The 13037-nt window shown below is 44.6% G+C and overlaps 1 protein-coding gene across 3 annotated transcripts in view; it reads right to left on the bottom strand.

Moving 5' to 3' along the window:
- The window catches only part of TLN2 (talin 2), a 428022-nt gene that overhangs the window by 292300 nt on the left and 122685 nt on the right, over positions 1 to 13037 (bottom strand). Inside the window, exon 1 of one of the 3 annotated variants that reach the window (XM_044230581.1) lies at positions 2938 to 2959. The exons of the other annotated variants lie outside the window; for them this stretch is intronic. The gene's annotated coding sequence lies outside the window, so the exon portion shown is untranslated. Of the gene's footprint in view, positions 1 to 2937; positions 2960 to 13037 lie in introns of those variants that run through there. 3 annotated transcript variants of the gene reach the window in all.

Raw genomic sequence — 13037 nt, 5'->3', positions numbered from 1 at the left:
TTTCTAGATTTTCCTTTGGGGAATCACTATACAGAAGTCACAGGACTTAGGTGTTGTTGGCCCAAAACTGAGCTCTAGAGGTTGATCCTTCTTGGCATAAACCAATCAGCACAACCTCATCTCTACGCTAATTGTGGGATGAGCAGAAACCCAAGCCTAAGCACAAAGCATTCCCCTGGCTGCCATGATGGACTAGCCAGAGCAAAGCTCAAGTCCTTTATTGGTGCATGTGCTGCTGAAGTGAGGACTCAGGTCTTTTTTGGATTGTTATACATGTGAACAGAGAAGCATGTGGCCTTGGTTGCTGCTGGCAGCCATCTTATGAGCACACAGACACCTACGGAGAGGGGAGCAGACCTTAAAGAACCGAGCCAGCAACCTGGAAAGAAGAGCCTTTTCTGTTATTGAGCCAATGCGTTCTCTTTTACGGTTTAAGCTAAGCTGGATTTTCTGTTGTCCCAAGCAGCAGGATACATGCCCACTCCTACCTTTCAAACTCCTCTTTCCCTTTTCTCTCAGCACAAAAATCCACTGTTCCAAAAGTCTTGTACAGGTCCCCAAACATTCCACAAACTTTCCCACCTTCACACTTATGTCTGTCATTACCCTGCCTAAAATGTTCCTCCCTTACACGGTGTTGTTCATATCCTGTGTGGACATGTAGACTCAGGCTGGAATCCTAATCTGTGAGGGCAGACACCCAGGCCCATAGCTTTCTTGTCTCCTCTGAGCTGCCACCTAGAGTACTTTCTCGATACTAGTTGTCATCCACATTCTACCCTCTACTTTTAATACCCTTTCACCAAGTCTTGCCCTGGAATGTAAGCTCTCCATACTACTGCAATCCCTTGTAAATGGCCCCTTGCCCAATGTCTTGTGACTAGCAGAAAACCCAACAAATCCTCTTTAGGCAAATTCAAAATGTGATTTCAGCCTCTGATCACTGCCAGTCATACCCTCTTAATTCACACAGCAATGTAGAGGATAGAAAGGAATTTCAGATGGAACATATTTCAACATTACACAGTTGGCCATGGTCCTGTCACATTTCACAACCAGACTGGCAGTAACAGCTGGATGAAGATCAGAAATTTATCAGGCTGCCTTCCCATCTACAGATAACTGAAGTCCTTCCAAAGAAGCCGCAGATTAACTCTGAGTTCTAAAGAGTGTAGTCTCATACCTTTCAAACATGTGTGTGAAATCATCTTAAAGGCAACACCAGAATAAGAGAAATGAAGGCACAGCCCAAGGCACAGACAAAACAATAGGCTCTCATCACTGCCAAGTCTTTAATGTCCCCTTCCCCACTTGTAGTCCCAGGGCTCCTGAAGGGAGGGTGTCAGGATAGGTTAGTAAGATTTAAATGAAGGACATGAGGAACAGATTGAGGCTGCCCCATCCCAAAAGTGGTTAGGAGATAATGAGTCAGTTGAGATAGGTCAGGATCAAGTACGATTCTAACTGAGGATGACAACAGGAACAAGGCAAATGGTCAAATAAGTGGGGTGTTGGGGGGGGTGTGTATGTGCATGTACACACACAAGCAAAAAAGATGTCAATACAGCCACAGAATGGATATTACCCTGGCCACTCAAGCTCCACGCCCACTGTGTGGGCCATGACAGATCTGTCTGCGCACAGATTTTGATGTCTCCGTTAGGAGCTATATTAGCAGCATCTGAACATGTTTTTCAACAGGTTATAGAAATGGAGGGGCTACCTGACAAAATTTAACCCACTATCTTTCAGGTAAAGCCATCCCTTACCAGATGCATATCTATAATGACTGAGACTTCATTAATAGTCAGTGGTCCTCTTAGAGACCTGTGGTTTCTGTGACAAAGGGCCAGAGTCATCCTTTGAATAATGTTTTTTCATTCTCTCTCTTCCCTGAGTAACACTGTCCTCTTCCTAGGCCTTAAATAGATTCTGCAGGGGTTCAAAGACAGTCTGCAGAGGCTGCTGAAGGAACTGTGACAGAATAGAGCAAAAGCTTACCCGCTGAAACACAAGTCTTCTCATGATCTCTGCGTATCACATGACCATAAGGAATTTCGTTCTCGATGCTTAGTTCTGTAAATGCTCTACAACTTGCACTTTGTCGTTAGCCCTGTGGCTAAGAGAGATGGTTGCCCAAGCACCCCCTGTTCTCAGAGACTCTGCCTCGGCTCTGTGCCAGGGAACAGCCCAGCTTCGCTCTCCCATCCACAGTGGCCATCACTGGTTCAGACTCTCACTGGCTCTGGGTGCTGAGGGACCCTCCATTCTGTCCTTGTGCCTGGACAGAAAGAGCAAACCTTAGGACAAAGTGATGTCACCAAGACAGTTTCCTGACGAAAGAGTCCAACCACCACCTCCCTCTCTGCTTCTCCTTTCAAAAACATTTCTCCCTAACTCCCGTCTGTGGGGCAAGAAATGAAAGAACCAAAATTCATACAACAAAAGCAGAGGGTTGAACTCAAAACAGCTGCTAATTCATCAAGGGAAAAACCAACCAACCACCCCAAAAGTTGTCCACACTTTGAAATCCATTGCATGAATCCAACACAGAGGTAGACCAGCCAGGCCTCAGCTCAGCTTCGCCTTCAAGGAGCAGCCTCCAGCGAGAAGTCAATAAAGCCAACATGGTTTGCAGCAACTGCTTCTCTTGGCCACCAACAGGTCAGAAAAGAATTCCCTTCAGAGCTGCTGAGGACTGAAGTCACTGCCTACCTGCCTCCTCACACTGCCTGCCAGTCGGACCAGCCACACTATCACACTATCATGGGACTTGCTCTTCCCCCAGCAACAGAAACAGCTGTCGTGCCCCCGCCCCCCAACTTCATCAAATTTCCAGTCTTCCAGAATGTTCCAGCCCCACCCAATGTCTTGCATGTCTGGCTCTTCTACTTCACAGAATCAGCAGAATGCAGAAAGGAAACAAAATCCACAGACCTGGGGTTCACAGAGATAGCCATGTCCCCTGGGGTGTTCTTTCCAAAGCATGTTGAAAGAACCACAGGATCAATCTAGGGCACAAACATCCTCAGCTTCAAGTTGATATTCTGGGTTTCTCTTCAACAAATATTTGAGTGCCCAGTCAGAACAAAGTACTGTCAGTACACCCCAGGTTAGGCTTTCACGGGGGCTCTCGGGTAATTCCCTTTCTCCAGCGCACAGAGCAACACGAATTTCGTGAAGGCTGACGTCCAGGAACAGGGCACCACTGTTCCTTACTGAGTTACTGGAGCAAAGAAAAAGATACGCCCATTTGCCAAGTACTTGCAGCCTCTGCTGTGCCTGGAACTCTGCCAGGAACATCAAGAAAAACACATCTACGCACACACTACAAAGAGGATGCCCCACTAGAAATGCTTCCAGTCCTTTTCATCCGCCGTTCCCCCACCTTCTCCCTCTCCCCTCCGTCCACAGGAGAATGCAGACTTCTTCCAGTACCTTAATCATTATGTCAGCACGCCATTTATAGAAGGAAGAGCAAAGAAACGTACTATACTGTTCTTCACCCCACAATTTTCCCATATGCATCAGCCAATAAAAGAAAAGTCATGGGGCTCCTGGGTGACTTAGTTGGTTAAGTCGGTTAAGTGGCTGCCATCGGCTCAGGTCATGATCCCAGTGTTCTAGGATCAAGTCCCACATCAGGCTCCCTGCTCAGTGGGAAGCCTGCTTCTCCCTCTGCCTGTCACTTTCCCTGCTTGTGGGTGATTGCCCTCTGACAAAATAAATACATTAAATAAATAAATAAATAAATAAAATCTTAAAAAATAAAAAGGAGAAAAGTCATAACACACACATTGACTTGCTCCCTGTGGTTACCTCTAAATCTCCACTTAGATTTATTTCTTTATTTTTGGGGGGGGTGACTCTACTGAAACTTGCTTTATAAAGGTTTTTCTCCCCCCCCCCATATGTCTATGATCAGAGGCTAGAAGGTTAACTTTGGAATGGGTGCTTCAAGAAATGAAGAATGTCCCAAAGCACATCAGAACCTAGAATAGTGGCCAGGCTATGGAACTTATGTCTGTCCTTTTCAGGAAAATAGGACCCTCTGTGTCTACTGTATAGGTTTTTTTCCACGTGTCTGTGGTGAGAAGCTGTTCCAGAAATACATGGCAAACTAGATGTTTTGTTTTGTTTTGTTTTTAAAGATTTCATTTGTTTATTTGACAGAGAGAGTGAGCAAGAGAGAGAGCACGAGCAGTGAGGAGAGTCAGAAGGAGAGGGAGAAGCAGGCTCCCCACTGTGAGGAGGGAGCCCTACGCGGGGCTCAATCCTAGGATCCTGGGATTATGACCTGAGCCGAAGGCAGACACTAAATCAACTGAGCCACTCAGGTGCCCCATTATTGCAGAGTTAAGCATACTGAGTTCTTGAACAACTAGATGATGTGGACCAAGTCATGCTCCTAGACAGTAACGTGCAAAAGACCAAGATCCAAGGTTTCTTGAGGAATATGGATAGTGAGGGTTATCAAATACTGCTTTGGGGAAAGCAACTTTAAATGAGGTATTATATGGATTACAAGGCTCTGAGATTGGACAGAGAGCACTACCCACAAACCCCAGAGCTGTGTCCCTGCAATGAACACCTGTGAACAGCCTCTATGGTACTCATTTTCCCCTTCACAGTCTCTGCTTGTATGTGTGCTTCTAAAGAAGCTGACTTTACTCCCCAGATCCCTGATGCACACCCTAGGGTCAGGCTTAACGGTGGCATCCACTCCCCTGGACACAACGTTTACTAGAGGACAGACATATAGTCTCAACATGCAACTTCAGTGAATTTCAAGACTTCTGCTGTTTCAAAGTTGGTGGGCTCTTCCAGGGCTCCTGTAACATTCATTTTTAAGACCTAGAACTCCTGAGGGTATTTTTGTTTCCATTGAGTTGTAGACAGCTTGCTTGTAGGTGAGGCCAAAATACAGAGGAAAGTGGAGCCAAGAAAACCCTAGAGACATGGAACTAGATCCCTAATACTAACATGCTTCTCTGGATCAAACCATACCTGAAGCCCATCCTACGGCTAGACTGCTCAGTCACAAAAAACACTAAATTCCCTTTATTGTTTAAACTAGTTTGGAGTAGGTTTTCTTTTGCTGGCAACCAAAAGCATCCTAAACTATATTTAATATGTGACAGAGGGAAAGTAAAAATGGAGAAAACATTTACTTCAAAAGGACATCTTACAGGGGAACCTTGGTGGCTCGGTAAGTAAAACAACCAACTCTCAGTTTTGGCCCAGAGTCATGATCTCAGGGTCATGAGACTGAACCCCGCATCAAGCTCCACACAGAGCATGGAGCTGCTTAAGATTCTCCTTCTTCCTCTGCCCCTCCCCAGCTTGCTCTCACTCTGTCTCTAAAAAATATTTAAAAAACAACTAAAAGAGGGACGCCGGGGTGGCTCAGTTGGTTAAGCAGCTGCCTTCGGCTCAGGTTGTGATCCCAGCGTCCTGGGATCGAGTCCCATATTGGGCTCCTTGCTCCGCAGGGAGCCTGCTTCTCCCTCTGACTCTGCCTGCCACTCTGTCTGCCTGTGCTTGCTCTTGCTCTCTCTCTCTGACAAATAAATAAATAAAATCTTAAAAAAAAAAAAAAAAAAAACAACTAAAAGAAAACCCAGAAGGACATCTTACTGATGAGTATGTGAAAAGAACCTACCACAATGTCTGACACTTAACAAGGCTTGAGTATTCTGTGTTTCTTACGGATTCAACACCAAATTCCTCTAAATAATCTTTTCACCTAGTATATTAAATAAATTGTTTACAAATAATCTGCAATGTAGTGAAACACCTACAGCAGCCAGAAGTAAAGGGTTAGAAGGGTTGAAAGTCACTGATAAAGGCTCAGTACAAAATGGAAACCAGAATCCCTGAAGTTGCAGTAAATACCTACACAATCATGTCTACAGGCACAGACTTTAGCACATACCATATATAACATATAATATTATATTATATATTTATATATATGTATTTATATAATATATTTATATTATTATATATATTTATGTATTTATATTTATTATATAAATTTATACATAAATACATTTTTATATTTATATTATATATTGTATATTATATATTTATATTATATATTTATATAAATAAATTATATTTTTATTATATATTTATATTATATATTATTATTATATATTTATATATATAATATATAAACAAAAAGAGAATACTACTGGGGCACCTGGGTGGCTCCATGGGTTAAGCCTCTGCCTTTGGCTCAGGTCATGATCTCAGGATCTTGGGATCAAGCCCCACGTCAGGCTTTCTGCTCAGCGGAGAGCCTGCTTCCCTTCCCCTCTCTCTGCCTTCCTCTCTGCCTACTTGTGATCTCTCTCTATCAAATAAATTTAAAAAATCTTAAAAAAAAAAAAAAAGAGTACACTACCAAAGTCTCATTTTTAACCCAACATTTCAAGATGTAACCCACTGTATAAAGGGGGATATCATTAGCTGTGCTGTGTCTGGTTCATTCTCTTCCCATCATGGCCCCGCCCGACCTTTCCACCCCTCAAGCACATTATACACAAGGAGGTATCTGGGCAAGTAAGGTACCAGTCAAGCAGTCCCCGGGGTGGCCCCAGAACTGGGGTGGTAGTAGAGATGTCTCCCTGGGCAAGATGAGGCAGAGAAAAAGAAGAGATGCAGGCATGCCCTTGCGAGAACCATCCAGGGACAAAACCAGAAAAGCCGGACTGTCTAAAATCCATGGGGCAAATTCCAGGCCAGAAACAAGATAAAGAGCCAAGAAAGTCAAGAGCAAGAAATAACAGAGTGGGGAAGGAAAAGTGGAATTTGGCCAAGATAGTGGCCAGTAGTAGCAATCACCTACCTTTAGCAAGTACAGCACTAGGCGAGAACTTCACTTGCGTTAGCTCGTTGATTCCTCACAAAAACAAGTGAAGCTATTATTTTTCCCATTTTTTCAATTACGGAAATTTTAAACATCCATGGAAGTATGAACACAGCTACGGGGGCGCCTGGGTGGCTCAGCCAGTTACGGGTCTGCCTTGAGTTCAGGTCATGATCCCAGGGTCGTGGGATCATCCCCTATTGGGCTCCCAGCTCTGCAGGAGCTTCTCCCTCTCCCTGCAGCTCTACCTACTTGAGCTCTCTCTGTTAAATCAAAGCTTTAGAAGAGAGAGAGAGAGAGAGAGAGAGAGAGAGAAAGAACACAGCTGCAAAAGTCCTCTGTGTGGGTAGATTCTTAACGTATCTTTAACTCCCTCTACCTACTTCTCACCGGTGTCACTGCCCACAGTACCAAAAAAGCATTAGCAATTTATGTCAACAAGCTTGGGCAAAAATGTGAGTCAACCTCGTAATTTTGACTTCATGAGTTTATGGCCTGGTTCCTGAAACCTGCCAATCTCCCCTCACCTGAATAAGAACAGCATCTGTCTCTGTTCTGTCGTAAACCATGACCACAGCATACAACCACGGGACAGCAGAATTGAGTTTCCACATAGCAGAGATCAGGGAATGATCTCTGAATCCCTTCCCTCCTCCATACATCCCCTCAGGGACCTACCAATCTGTCTTGGTACTGAACTCTTCGGTGATGTTCCCTGTGAGTACGCTAATTTTGTCTTTCCAACTAGATCATGCACTGTGCCCCGTGAATCCACTTTCTAAACCCCTTTAAGATCAAATCCCAGCTACTGCTCCCAGCAGAAAGGCCTGCCACACTCCAGCCTTCACTTAGCTCTCCAGTTTGTCACCATTCTAACACCCCCAGGGACGTGGAACACCTTGGGTTTCACAGTGAGCTCTAAGCAAATGTTTTCCCACTTACAGTCCTTTGACTAAGAGGTCTTCCCCAAGCAGTCTGGCTCTCACTAACATTCCTTTTCTTACCTCACTCTGAAAGCCCTTTTTGATAACATATCTCACCCTAAGACAGGGTTGGGTGCCGTGTCTTTGTAGTCCCACAGTGCCTTCTACACATCTCTCTCTGCACACCCGCGTCATGGTATAGTGATGGTTTTTGGGCACCCCACTCCCACCACTGTACAGTGCCCCTTGAGAAATACCTACTCATTATTTTAATTTTTCTTGCTGTTGTTTGTGTTTAATGGCAACCCAGGACAGAATGAGTTCATGTGGACTGAGTTTGAGTATGACCATTTATACATTATCTGCACCGTAAGCAGTTGGAGGTCTAGCAGTTAAGTTCAAATATTCACTTTTGCTCATTTTTTAATGTCCTGTGCCTAACAATGGGCCTGACACATGGGTCTTCAGATAAGGTTTACTGAATAAAACAAGCCAGTGAAGGGGTAAGATGATGGTCTGATGGACAGCAGAGAACATACCATCAACTTCCAGAAGTCTCTCCAGACAACTTCATGGTGCTTAGATGTCTGACTGACCCACTGAGGGAATGAATCCCTGGGTTAATCACTCATCATGCACTGGGACTCCCTCCTTCCAGTTCCACAGGTGGCCACTAATCCCAGGTTTCAGGTTTTTGACAGACAGGCTTGCGCTCCCCCTGCTCCCGCCCTCTATGGTGAAATGCTGACTTGCATGACATCCTCTGTCAGGCTCTTGTCTGAAAGTGACTGCAGACTTCAAGCCCCTCTGGATATCCCTCTCCACTAAGGCTGCACGGTCACCCCACTCCCGTGCACAGGCCTTTCCCAGACCTGGGTCCACTCAGTGGTGCATATGTTGGAAATGCCACAGTCACCACCACAAAGACCATTCAAAGCACAGTGCACTGGTCCAGGTACAAATCCTGCCCATTCTTGGCACATACACAACAGGCCCACCCTCTCCCCATCCAAAATTCTACACATGTATAATTATGAAAATACTACTGAGGAAGTTCATCTACCAGCACTGCCTTGGAAGTGATCTACTTACAATCTGACTCAGGGTGTGGCGGAGGGGGACAGAGCACCAGGCAGAGGAAATCAAATCCTTCCCTGCAAGTAAGCTATGGTTTCTCCTCTGAGGCGAGCCTTAAAATTTAGAGTCCACTGGTGTCCTCTTCGCAAATCACGACTGAACCATCCTTAATTTCCCACGAGAGGCAAGAGATGGGAAACTGTGCTTTAAGGTCTATTGTCATTTTTCTATTCCCGTAAAAAATAACGATGTTTTATTATGGTAATCAAGGTTACAAAGCACTCACCGTCTCTCCAGAGTAAATCACATCAGACAGATCTTCTCCCAGATTTTTTAAGCATTCCATTTGTTCTCAGGAGTTCTAACAATTTCTCAGACTGACAGTCCTAGGTTTATTGATTCACAAATGGCCTAAGGGTCAAGTAGAAGTATTTTACTTCACATAGAAAGGGGTCAGAGGGTAGGATTTAATCTTTTAATTTACAGGCACAACTTGGCTCTTTCTGCCTCTTAGAGAGTGTGCATGGAACCATGTGGATGTAGAAACCAAACTAAGACTCCAAATCTAAAACTAAGGGGAAGGACCTTCTAAAGGCCCCTCCAGCCACGCAATACAGAATCTGCTTCTATAAGGACATGTTCTTGAAAAAGACTTTTCTGTTGCAAAACTTGCCCCCAGTTTATTCATCGGACAGGGGCGAGCTCCAATCTCACACTCCTGAAGCCTTGGATTAATTGTTACATGTAATGCAGAATACTGGTAACAACACTTTGCAGCAGGGAAAGAGCAAAGAATTCAGGCTAGTGGAGAAGGAATGCTCCTGGGTGCTCAAATCGATCATTACTGCTGTCCTTAAACTCTTGGTAGAAGCATGGAGGTGGTCCTCAAAGGGTAACCACCAAGACAAGGCTGGTGTCCAAGGTCTGGGAGAAGCTGAGTTGCCATAGAGAAAGTGTAGGCATTTAGGAGACCTCCGAATACTGTACTAAGGAAAGGGTACCCTGACTGAATTTCTGAACTGGGCTCTTAAGATCAAAAAACATCCCCAAAGTACAGAAGCCGGGCCGTCCAACAGGCTTTAAGTTGATAGAACTCCCTCTTCCAAACATTCCTTTGTGCCCCTCTCGTCTGTCATCCAGCTTCTTGGATGAGCCTCACCACCAGGTAAACCATCCAGTACTATGGGCTAGGAGGAAGGCCCAGCTAAGGGACTGAGCAAGTAAATGACTTCTTCCCTTGAGGCTCAGTTGCCTTCTCCAGGAAATGGGTGAGTTCTAAGCCTCCAGTGAGACGATAATCTTTCAGACATTCTATAAGGCATGGCATTACCCCACGTTCCAGGAGCTAGGCCCTCTGGGTAAACTGGGTCGGCTCATGGATTAGATAAGTACCGCACAAAGATCAGCTCCAACCCCTGAAAATTAGAAGCTGTCAGTCCTAGAGAGGAAGGGGTTCCTTGAAGACTGCTTCTTGAGACAAGCGGTATTTAAAAGCAACATCACAGCTTCTATTATTGGAAAAAGGGCTGGTCAGGAAAGGATTCCAGGGACTTGATAAAGCCCCAGCAAGAGAGCATCCATCCATCACTTCCTCCTCTCCCACAGTGAAAGCACAACTGGGCGTGGGGCAGTACTGAGCGACCTCCCTACCAGGGCAGCCTAGACACCCACATAAGTACAATGACGCTCAGATGGCCCCCAGAGGGAAGACCACACATATGCTGCATAGGTTAATAAGGAGGCGAAAACACAGAATTTAATATTTAGTCATCCTCAATGATCAATAAGTCATTTCAAAGACGCACCCACAGGGGTGCCACAGGAGAACAAAAATGACTTCTCGAAAGCACCCCTGACTGAGAAATGGGATACAGACCTTGACAAGAACCCATGATCTTTGACACACAGGTATTTTAAGGGAAAATCATAGAGAGGTGGTTCCAGGCCTGGCAGTCCATTAGTAATGCCTGGGCAACTTGACAAAGGCCAATGCGGGGCCCCACCCCACATATTCTAGTTTAACTGGTCTGGACTGTGGCCTGGGCACTGCAGGAATAAATGCTTTCCAACGTGGCAAAGCTCTAATTAAGAGTGTCTTCAAACTGCAAAGCAAGGGAGTCTTGGGAAAGAGTTTTGAAAATTGCACTAATTTTAAGACACGGGATTTCCAACAGAAATAGCAATCCACAACAATGAAACAACAACCTAATACTAGAAACCAAGTGAAGGCCATATGTTTCACTTTGTCATTTTAAGGAGAAAAACTCTGTAAGCACATTTATGAAAACCAAATGCTAGGAATCGAGCGTGGTGGTGATTTCATGACTTCATGCATTTGTCAAAACCCGTACATACAACATACAACCAAGTTATTGCATGGAAATTAAAAATAAATTTAAAACATGCAGAGAAAAAAAATCAAGTGATGCATTCATTTATTTGAGTAATTCACCTTTGCTAAACACTAGAATCACCAGGGAGCTTTTAAAAATCCTACTGCCTAGGCTGCGTCCCAGATCGGTGACATCAGAATCTCTGGTGGGACCAGAACATCCTTTTTAAAGCCTTGCAGGTGATTCCAATGGGCAGCCCTGTCTCTTAATTCCCAAATAGAAGGAAAAACCAAGCCAAAGTCATGCTAACATGTATCGATACAAATGTGGCTTCCAGGAGCCATCCCATCTTCAACTACCTTCCACTCACCCAGGGAAGTTCACAACTAAAATCTTTTATTTTTCTATCAACTTTTATTGGGTTTCAAGATGTTGGCATGACCCACGAGCCAAACAAGAGCGGTGCCTTGATACCCACTAGTAGCAAACAACATGTCCTCGACATCTGCTGACAGGAAAGTAGTTCTCAAACATGGAAATCCCCTAGAAAGGTGGTTCCAAGACACAGGTTGCTGACTGAACTCTGGAGTTTTGTGATTCAGGAGGTCTGGGGGCAGGGGAGGTCACAGAATCTGCATTTCTAACAAGTCCCAGGTGCTGCTGCTGGGAGGACCACGTTCTAGGAAAATCCGAACTAAATGAATGGTCAGAGATATGAAAGCCGGGGCTCAAGCTGAACCAGACAGGTCCAGCCAAGACAGCCAGAGCCCGCAAGCTACTGGTCAGTTTCAGTGAACAAGTTGTATTTAGAAACTGATCTTCAGGAAGCCATTGTGAAACTTGCATGTATAACAGAACAAATGATCTCATCTAGAGACAACTCGCTACTCAAAGGGTAATGCACAAACCAACATCGGCATCACCTAGAACTGGTTACAAACGCATGTCAGTCCTTATCCCAAACCTTGCTGAGTCAGGGAATGTCTGAAGAGCATCCCTGGGGGATTAACAGCACAACAAATCCGCCTTGACCAAGTCCCTCACTCACACCACAGACAGTTGCTGAGCACCACCTCTGTGCAGTACCTAGCAACAGGTAGCTAGCACCTGCACAATACCTGGGCTGAAAAGACTCTTCCTTCCTGGAGCATCTATGGAGCAAAGGACCCAACTAAAGCCCAGAGCTTTTCTGTGGCCAAGGCCACAGAGCCAGCGTGGTAGAGATGGATTTAGAACCCATGTCTCCTAAACCCTGTAGAATAGTAGAAGCAATACTGGGAACTGCCTCTATCAAAACCACAAACACAATTCCAAGAAAAGAGGATACCAAAAAATAAATGACAAGTCAATTTCTACATATCAAATTAGGAAATCTAATTCTCTTAATTCTCAGTGAGGTCTACTCTGACCAATCAGCACTGCTAGATTATACTGGCTGATGCAGGTTGTAATGCAGCTAAGTTTCTCTCAGACCTCAGAACAGGATGAATAAACAGGTATTAGATAGAAAAACATCTTGACCACAGGCATCACCTAATACTCAAGATCTTTCTTTGGGCACTTCAATCTATTCAAATAGTAAACCCTGTGATCTGGTCAAAATTGATTGCTCTGATATTCTGGTAATGATCCAGTTACTGGTGTTTCTTACTTCTTCCTAATCATCTTCCTCAAATGTACTGCTCTGATACATTTCAGTAATGATCCAGTTGTTAGTGTTCCTTCTTCCTAAATTAGTGTCCAACTGGAAGAGCACTAACATTTGTCTACCTGTGTGTTTTACATAGGTCATCTCACTCAATGTCACGGTTTCCATCATACAAAGGGGGA

This window comes from Neovison vison, chromosome 13, assembly GCF_020171115.1.
Source record: "Neovison vison isolate M4711 chromosome 13, ASM_NN_V1, whole genome shotgun sequence".
NCBI classification, from domain to species: Eukaryota; Metazoa; Chordata; class Mammalia; order Carnivora; family Mustelidae; genus Neogale; species Neogale vison.
Note: the sequence above shows the minus strand (reverse complement) of the source record. Positions and strands in the feature narration are given on the sequence as shown.